The following is a 9,677-nucleotide window of genomic DNA, read 5'->3' on the forward strand; positions in this document are numbered from 1 at the left end:
CCGCCCTCGGCCGTCCCTGGGCCCCAGAGCCCCCACCCAACACACTGGCCACCTTCACGGGGCGGGGAGTGGGGGGGTTGTGACCATTTGAGGATTGGATACCCCTCTCCCCCTGTCCCCCTCTTGCCCAACAAACTCAAAACGCAAGACTCAGAGGCCTCTGGGGCCCATTCCTCAAGGACAAAAAGCACAAAAGCCCATGGAAGGTCAGGCCAGGACGCACTCCACAATCCCTGTTCCTTCCTCCACCCTCCCCGGGAGGCCGGCTCTCAGAGGACCCCGCTACAGGCCCAGAGGCCTTGCTGACGTCATTTCTAGAGGTCAATAATGAGAAAAATAAAGAAAAAGGTTCTGGCTGTTCAAGGAAAAGAGCGGGCGCCAGGCCTCAGCCAGGAAGACTGCCTGTCCTGCTCCTCTTCCTCCTCTTCCGTCGAAGTCACCGTGCCGCTGTGAGAGCCACAAGAAGAGCGTGTGCCCCAGAAGTGGTCCAGACAGACGCTCAAGACCCGGAGCCCGTTTCCATGGTGAGACAAGTGCCCCCTTGGAAAACATGTTTACCAGACACAGCCAACGAGACGTGCCTCTGGCTCTTGGCACAAGTGCGTTCCTCTGGGCATGCGTTTCTGCACCTCGCGAAGAAATGGATTTTCTGCCCTGTACTAATGTGCTATTGAGAAAAGGCTACAAGTAATTTTGATGAGGAACAGAAGCTGAATCAATTTCATTCCTTACAATCAATACCAAATGAAAGTAAGAAAAGTAACGCACGAAGAAGGGTAGGTTTAAATTACAGATATCACAAACAGCCCGACCTGCGCACCCCTTTTACGGCAGGTCCCTATTCTGAAAGCATGCAGTGCGTGCAGGCACTCACTCTGAGCCAGCACTGCTCCTGGCACAGCCCAGGGACATCCCAGCATCACTTCTCAGACATGCAACTCTGCCGAAAACTTCACTGAGAGTCCAAGTGAGAGCCCAGCCTGCCTGCTCCCCTCCCACAGGCCCACCCCTCAGAAAGCTCCCCACAACCAACACTCATGTGACCTGGGCCAAGTGGGGAGGTGGGGCCTTGCCCTCTAGGAAGGTCTCAAGCTCAGAGGGGTGTCTGGGCCAACAAGAGGGCTGCTGAGAAAACAGCTCCTCACCCCTCAGGGTCAGCACCTTTGGGCGTGACCTTGTCCAGGTGCCTCCCTGAGAGCAGCCCACCCACGTTCACCCTGACACTCAGCCCGTCTCCGGACTGGCCTAAGACCAGGCCTTGTCAGCAACTCAGTTCCTAGGAAAATCTGCACTCCACAGTCTCAAAGCCACCAATTTGGGTGAAACAGCCCATAGGTGGCAGCTGCCCCTCGGTGCAAAGCATTTCCACAGTCACTGCCCAGGCAGCAGGTCCCACACTGGCTTTGTCTCCAAACCACTGGGGGTCCTGGTCCCAGGACTCAGCCTTCTCCTGAGAAAAGGGTGGGAAATGCTTTGGGGGAGGCCTGGGCACTGGCCGGAGCTTGGGGTTCTGATCCCTGGGTTGCCACTTAGCCGTGGGAGCTGCAGTCACCTGAGCTCCTGGCGCCCAGGGTGAGGGGTGCTCTCAGGTTCCCTGGCTGACTTCACTATCTCCTCACCCCTCCCCTGCCCCACCGCAGTCAATCTTGCTCCTAACCTGGCCCTGCTGGCTGCCCTGGCTGGACTGGCTTGAACCTGAGGAGTGCCCAGACCTCAGGCCATGAAGACCAACTCAGGCCACCTTCCTGGACAGTGAAAAGACACAAAGCAACCCAGAAGGTGACAGAAGCTTCTGAATATATCTGATCACATTCCACAGCGCAGCACGGGCTGCCTCGTTGTTGTTGTTGTTTTTTAAATGAAATCCTCCTCTCTCACTGTTTCTCTTCTGTTTCTTTCCCCAAATCAGTGAAGTGCAACCCCCAACTTTTAAAATGCATGTATTTAGTTTTTAATTGGGTGTCGACTTTGACACAGTAAAAGGTTTTCATTTGCTATTATGTGAGAAGAATCTACGCACATAAACTGCGTGTTCAATGTGCGGGAGCAGGGAGTAGGGGTCCACCCACCCCCCACCCTGCGCATGGGTGAGGACTGTTCTATGTGCAGGAGTAGAAAGCAGGGGTCCACCCACCCCCCACCCCACACATGGGTGAGGACTGTTCCATGTGCAGGAGCAGAAAGCAGGGGTCCACCCACTCCCCCACCCCACACGTGGGTGAGGACCGGACCCTATTCATTTCCTTTCTTCCCTTTTCTGATCATTTTTATGACAAAATATAGCAAAATGGAAAAACTGTGTAAGCAATGCCGGTTTTATGAAACATCAGTGTTCACCTACATTTGCTTCAGACTTTCTTTTAAGGAATAAAATATATGAAAGGCAGGGAGGAGAGCTAAGTCAGCAAACTCGCAAACTCGGAGAAAAGAGAACGGGGCCTGGCTTCTTGAAAAAGACTCGGCTGGCGGGCTCCCTGCTGTGGGCACTGGGTCCGGCTCTCACAAGCACGGCGGTGCTAAACACTTTCCTGAAAACACAGTCTCGTGAATGACTGTCAGGTTGCGGTTCCCTCTTCCGCGTTCATGGCTGTGATTGGCACGCGGTTCTCCTGGGACCAGTGCCCTGCAGAGTGACTTCCCAGAGTGCCTCAGGTGAGCGGGCCTGTGCTTTCCAGGGATAAACACAACTGTTCTTCTAAGTCACACAGCCAGCACCCATGGGTGAACCCATCGGGGAATGCATACACTTGTATAATGTAGAAGAACAAAGTTGCATTTATCTCTAGGAAGGGATGAAGTTAGAAAAACAAAATAGCATCAATAACGACCATGTTATTTAGAATGCTGGTGTCTATATTTGTAGGTGAAACTGGTCTCTCTCATATTCTTTTTGTTTGGTCAAACAGAGACATTTTAGCTTGAACAAATAAGCACAGGGAATAAGTAATTGCACAGCGTTGCATCTTGGAAGCTGGGTTATTGCCTGCGTCTCGTCCCATTTATCCCTGTGTGGGGGGCCTGGGTGGGACCCCTGCTTATAAGATGTGCTGCTGTCACCCAAGGTCCCATGTAGAAACAGGGTCCCACCACAGGCGCTGGGCAGAGGCCTGACCCGCTGCTGGCTTTAGCGCATCCCCCTCCATCTCTAATTTCTCACAGATGGAGGGAGGGGGCAGCATCGCAAACGTCTGGTGTTAATCTCTTTAAAAACCGAACATAAAACAACTTTTAAGGGATTTTTTTATTAACTTCAAAAACACGACATGCTCGCATTTCTACTCCTCATTCAGTTCCCAAAGAACATTCATGGCTCCTGCTGTGTGCCAGGTGCTGTGGGAACGGGCCCAGGGCAGCCGCTGGGGCGCTGAGGAGCACAGGAGCTGATGGCAGGCCCAGGGGAAGGGCCCACAGTGGGCTGCGTCTCACTGAGGGCAGGGGCTGCCTGAGCAAGGACCCAGAGGTCTGGGTGCAGGTGGAGGGTCATGGGGACGGGGGAGCCCAGAGACCAGCCCGCCATCTGCAATCCTAGAGTGTCACTCAGGCTTGGGGCTGGGAGAGCAGCCAAGGGCGCAAGGGGAAGCAGCAGCAACTCTGGTGCCGGGGAGGACCCAGCTTCTCAGGACAAAGTGGGGAAGGCAGGGCAGGCTCTGCACACCCAAGGTTGGCTGGCCGAGTGGAATTTTCTTTCTTCAAACTTTTCTCAGATTCCCCTGAATCTGGAATCACAGGACATCTTAAAAGGAAACCCAAGTTCACGTTTGCTCCAAAGCATCTAATAGAGATGACACTAACATGATCTTGATGCAAATGCCACTGAAGCTATTTCATCAGGGTCAGAGGCAAAATTCAGTGTACTGAAATTCCCATCACAACGCAGGCACCTGGCCAGATCTGAGCCCGGGGTGGTCAATGCTGATGCCCCCACCACCTGGGAGTTTTCAGAAATGGAAAATGATCACAAGGTTCCTCACAAGGATGCCGGCCAGCATTCACCATTGAGCGTGGAGGAGATGCGCTCACTTGGATGCCAAGGAGGACAGGCAGCGCCCTCTGAAGGTAAGAATTGCTCCCTGGATGTAGCCTCATCTGGATAACCTACACAACTCATCTTTCCATCCAGTCTACTCAAGAGCTATTAATGCTTTAATTCCTAAGGCATTCATTCTTTAATCTGTTCTTTAAGCTGTTTTCTTGGAGATTTGTACAAGTTCTGCAAATTGATTCAAATTTCATCTTAAAAGGAATTTGTCAACTGGACTGAGAGACAATCAAAACAGTCAGACACGGAACATGCTGAACGCCACGCTGCTGCCGGGGAATTCTCTTCTGAAGCTTGGGTGACGCTCCTGCCCGCCTCACAGGCACACAGCTGAACCTCCTGTGCATGCATCACCTGAAAGGTCACAGCTCGGCCCAGGTCTGCTCTTAAATTCCACCACCTGTGAAACAGCCAGTGAGCAGCCTAGCCCAGCACTCCCCACTCCCAAAAGACAGGACCCTATGGGGGAAGAAACTGCTGCCCAAATCTTCTGAATGTTGCTTACAAACTCCTTTTTCTGCTAAAACCTTCCATTCTGTGAGAGCGCAGAGAGGATGATGCAGACTGCAGCTGGGAAGCTGCTTCCTACTCCTCCAGGCCCCTGCTGGGTCACCCTAGAGCTGCCAAGGCCAGCAAGTGAGGAGGAGGAGGGCAGGCAGGCAGGGCTCCGTCCAGCCACTCCAGCTTCTCCAGCAGTTTAGCGCATGCTGGAAGGTGCTGGCGCTGATCCGCCCCGGCAGTGCTGGTGAGAGAGGCAAGTTACTCCTTGCAGATCTGTGTCTCCAGCTCGGTGCGCGTCTCCCTATGGACACGGAAGAGTGCGGGTCCCCTGAGGAGCAGGGAGGCGAGGGGCCCTGCAGAGCAGCCACCTTCTGCTGAGAAGGAGCCTGGACTCACTGGCACAGTGCAGCCAGAGGGGGCTTCGGTGGGCACCGAGGCTGGGGAGTTGGGCTCACCAATGCGCAGAATGCCGTCGCTGTTCTCACTACGGCACCTCCTGCATTTTCACTCATTGTGGGGAAGGGATGTTCACACTGCCTTGGTTTACCAGACTGCCACGTGAAACTCCACTATCTGCTAAAGTAAGCTAAGAGCAGAGCAGAGAAAATCAACAGCAGCACACACCGCCTGCATCCCATGTGCACCTCTGGCCACGGCCATCGCTCACCTCTGAAGACAATGCTGTGTTTATGTTGGATTCAACAACACAAATGGAGCGTTCACAGGGCAAGGAGACCCACCTCAGGGCTCCCGAGGGCTTCCTAATGAGGACCCTGGGAGCCGGGTGGGTGGGGAGGAGGCCCAAGCTGTCCCAGGCCCGGCCCCACACACCAGCTGCAGAGATGAGAACCACAATCGCATTCACGCATTCGTGCGCCCACGGCTGTGTCAGACGTGACTTGTGCTATTTCTGTATCAAAAACCATTCAAAATGCCACGAGTTCCCAACAGAAGCTGCTAGTGCTTTTGACCCAAAGCACCCTGAAGAAAACAATAAAACCTTCTCTACTTAAAGAATGCAGCATCAAAACAAAAAAGTCTGTATTCTCATGAATATTCTATGGTACAGCAGAAAACGGCTTTTATAGGTTGTGCCTTGAGAAACATATTAAGACAATCAGACTCCTGACGTCAGTGAAAGCACAAAGGCCGCATTCAGAGTCCAGTGGGAGATGGTCAATGTGCTGGGAATGAATTCTCAATCACAAACAGAAAAATCTGTTAGTCTCTCTCTCTCGCTCTTTTAAAATAAATGTTCATAAAGAAGCATACTAATTTTCCACGACATGCTTAGGTCCTCTTCTCAGGACACAATTTCATGCCATCATACAGATATGGAAGAAAAAGAGGCACTATTCTTTAGGAAACACAGTCAACGTTTAGGGTCTCTTCAAGTAAAGAATGACTCATTCAAATCAAGGGAAAAATAATAGATATTTCAACTATGTAACCATGATTTCCTCTTACACTGATATTTTGCCTTTATGTGGGGGTGGGGGGAAGAGAGAGGATGGGACAGAAGAGGAGGGAGACAGAACATTAGAAATGCATGACTTAGCTACAATGTCCTTCACCCTTTATTTATTGTGCAGTGTGCCATCCATGCTGAAGAACAAGTATGTTTAGTAAAAGAACAGTAATGAAACCAGCACCAGTGCATCCTCCACTTCAATGAGGCCCAAACGTCACCCTCTGCGTCCCTTCAAACCACATGCACCCCCTACCCCGTGAGCAACATCCTGACCTTGTTAAGGGTCCTCTTGCTTTGCTATGATAATAACATCTGCATATATGTGGCCCTGAAAACACATCCTTTGCTTTCTGAAGACTGAAGGCAGCAACACCAGTGCAGTGGAAGGAGGAGTTGACGATGGTTCCCGGGACAGGACAGTCTCGAGTCTGAGTCTGCCATCAGCTTCTGGGACAGGGGACAAGAGCTTTTTCTGGGGTGAAGCCACGGGTGACCCCCAGGAAACCAAGTACACCCCGTCTAACATCTGGCAGGGCAGTCATGTGGACCAGAACCAGGTGCCAGAAGGTGTGGTCTGGGGGGTGAGCTGCCCTCCATGGTGGCCACCTCCAGCTCTCAGGTGGGAGCTGGGCAGAAGAGCCCCTTTGAGAAATGAGTGACCTCGGGGAATCGAGGCAGTGGGGCAAGGAGGAGAGAGTGGGGCCACGTGGTCAACGGAGGTCAGGCACAGACAAGCGGCTGAGTGTTGCATCCTCAGGTTTAGGCAGCGAGGCAGGCAGTCTGGTGGGGCCGGCCCAGACGCTGCCTCCGAAGCTGTGCCACTCACCCTGGGCAGGCGCTCCGTCTGTCTGCACTGCTGCTGGGCTGGACGGGCCCAACTCCTCCAGGGGATTCCCTCTGTCTCTGCCCTACCTTAAGTCTCCCGTTTCCTTTGTCCCAGCCATCGTCTTCCTTGGTTTATTTTCTCACTCTGCAGAACTCAGGCTCCAGCTGTGTCTTAAAAAGGGAGGCATGAGAGTAAGTTCTGCACATCTGAAAACGTGTCGATTCTCCCCTTCACGCGTCCTGACTTTGGCTGGGTATAGAATTCCAGCTTGAAGACCATCCTTCGCCTTCGGGATTCTGAAGGCGCAGCTCTGTTGTCTTCCTCTCCCAGTATTGTCAGGAAAATGGGCGCCATGTGATGCTGCATCTTGAGTGTGACTCGATGTCTCTCTCCGGGTATCTATAAGGTCTTCTCCAGGTCCCCAGCGTTCCGAAATTTCGAAGCCGTGTGGTTTGGTGAAGACCTTTCACACCCACTGCTGGGCGCCTGGCTGGTCCTTTGGAGATGGCAGCTCCCGTGCTCCCATCGTAGGGGGCTCCCTGAAGCACTTCATCAAGGGTTCCCCTTTCCCATTCTCTCCTTCTGGAACTTCTACCCCTTGAGTAGGAGATCTCCCAGAACAATACTCGGTCTTTTCCATCCTCCCTGTTTTCCTTGTCTTTGTCTTACACATTTCTTCATGTGTGATTTCCTTAAATGTATATTCTAACCTTTTAAATGAGGTTTCATGATTTTTGCTATTTTGTTTCTAACTGACAAATAAAACAGCCATTTTCAGAGGACAATGGACCCTGGATATTCTTTTTTTTTAATGTCATCCTGTTCATATTTCCTAAATAAAATATCTTGTCTAGTCTCTGAAGATAGTAATGATAGCTCACTAAAAGTTTTCGTGTGTGTGTGTGTGTGTGTGTGTGTGTGTGTGTGTGCACGCTGAGTGTCACCCAGGCTGGACTGCAGTGGTGCGATCTTGGCTCAATACAACCTCCACCTCCCGGATTCAAATGATTCTCATGCCTTGCCTCCTGAGTAGCTGGGATCACAGGTATGCACCACCATGCCCAGCTAATTTCTCTCCCTCCCTCCCTTCCTTCCATGCTGGCCAGGCTGGTCTCAAACTCCTGACCTCAGGTGATCCTCTCGCTGTGGCCTCCCAAAGTGCTGGGATTACAGGCCTGAGCCACCAAGCCTGGTGACAAGTTTTCTTTTCCCTGTGGAGTCTCTGTTTGCTCTCCACCGTCCCTGCAAAAGCCTCCCCTCAGGTGCCTGGTTGCCCCTGGTTATGTGTTGCCGAGTGTGAGTGGAGGCACGAAAACCACCTGCCAACTGTGGGCACAGTCTGGTTCTCAATGCCAGGCTTCATGGAGGGTGACTGGAGGTGGCATCATCAGGAACCCCCTGGCTCAGTGCCCAGAGAACCTTCCCCTAGGGCTGGCCTACTGTCCACGAGAGGCGCCTCTCCATCCTGGGACTGGAGGGTGAGAGCTGGGCCTTCAGTGTACCAAGGGAGGGACCCCCTACTCAGTGTTTGCTGTGGACACAGTGACTAGCCCCCCGTTCTTGCTGCAGTACCCACATCCTCAGCTTGCTCCTGTCCCCACGCAGAGGCGCTCAGGATCATAGTCGCTGGAGAGCACCCCTTTGTGGCAGCACAGCTTCCATCTGGTGAGTTCTCAGTGCTCCTCCTGGTTGGCTGAGATCTGTTTTTTGGGTCTGCTGAATCGCTGTGACTCTGTCACCTGCTGTCAGTTGCCAGGCTCTCATTCGTGTCGCCCCTCTTCTGTTCTCCCCATCTTTGTGAGCTTATGACCTTTCTCTGGAATACATATTTTTATCTTTCATGAGAAATTCCGAAAATACACAAAAGCATGAAGAATAGTGTAATCAAGCCGATCTCAGGTCCTCTGCTCATCCACCACTTCCCCACCTTCTAGATGACAGGGAAGCAGGCCCCAGTCGTCACTGCATCTTATCCAGGAAGACTTCCAAATCAAATGCCATCAACACACGCAAATAAATGGACAATTCTATAATATTATGAAGTAGTCAGAAAGTGTCCCCATAGTTTCATAAACACTTTTAAATATTTTGTTCAAATCACGATCCAAATACATTGTAATTAGCTGATGTATCTTTTAAGACCCCTTTCCCTGACCTCCTGCTTCCCACCTCCCCACCCCCCCACCCCGATAATTTATTAGCTGAAGACATCGGGTCATCTGCACTTTGCTGATTACACCCTGGTGCTGATGAGCAAGGCTCTGTCCCCTGTTCTTCTGAAAGCTGGGTGCTCACCGAGAGGCCTGGTCAGAGGCAGCTTAGACTTCCCAGCAAGACCTAAGGCGAACCCCTGCTCTCTGGGTGGCTTTTTTGTGTTGTGAAGGCTCAAAATGATCGCTGACTAGATTCTCTCATCAGGGTTAAAAACAGAGCTCTTCGAGTCCCATCAGCCCCTCTCCATGTGTTAGCAGGACCATTTCTATAACGGGAAGGAATCCAAGATCAACTATCTTGTTACTCTCACAAACAGCGCTTATGAGAAAGGCAGTGTCACGCTTGATTATCTTCCTTGGTTTGCCCATGTCTGAAAATCCTGAGTGGGTCTCGCGGCATCCTCCAAACGCGAGCAGTGAGGAGGGTGTGTTTTTCCGGTCACTGTTTACGAATGCTCACAGTCCTGCCCTTGACGAGCAGGAGCCCCGTGGTTGGATCGGGTGGCCCTCCAGACCCTGTGAGTGCTCTCTGAGAGCAGCCCCCTGTTCTGCTACCAGATGCTTTGGGCTCTTCCTGTACATTTCTTTTTTTTTTTTTTTTTTTGAGACGGAGTCTCGCTCTGTCAC

At 52.0% G+C, this 9,677-nt stretch overlaps 1 protein-coding gene across 15 annotated transcripts in view; it reads right to left on the reverse strand.

Annotated features, from left to right (window-relative positions):
• HDAC4 (histone deacetylase 4) overlaps positions 1 to 9,677 on the reverse strand; it is a 352,613-nt gene that overhangs the window by 141,664 nt on the left and 201,272 nt on the right. The window lies entirely within an intron of this gene.

Source organism: Gorilla gorilla, chromosome 11 (genome assembly GCF_029281585.2).
Source record: "Gorilla gorilla gorilla isolate KB3781 chromosome 11, NHGRI_mGorGor1-v2.1_pri, whole genome shotgun sequence".
NCBI lineage: Eukaryota > Metazoa > Chordata > Mammalia > Primates > Hominidae > Gorilla > Gorilla gorilla.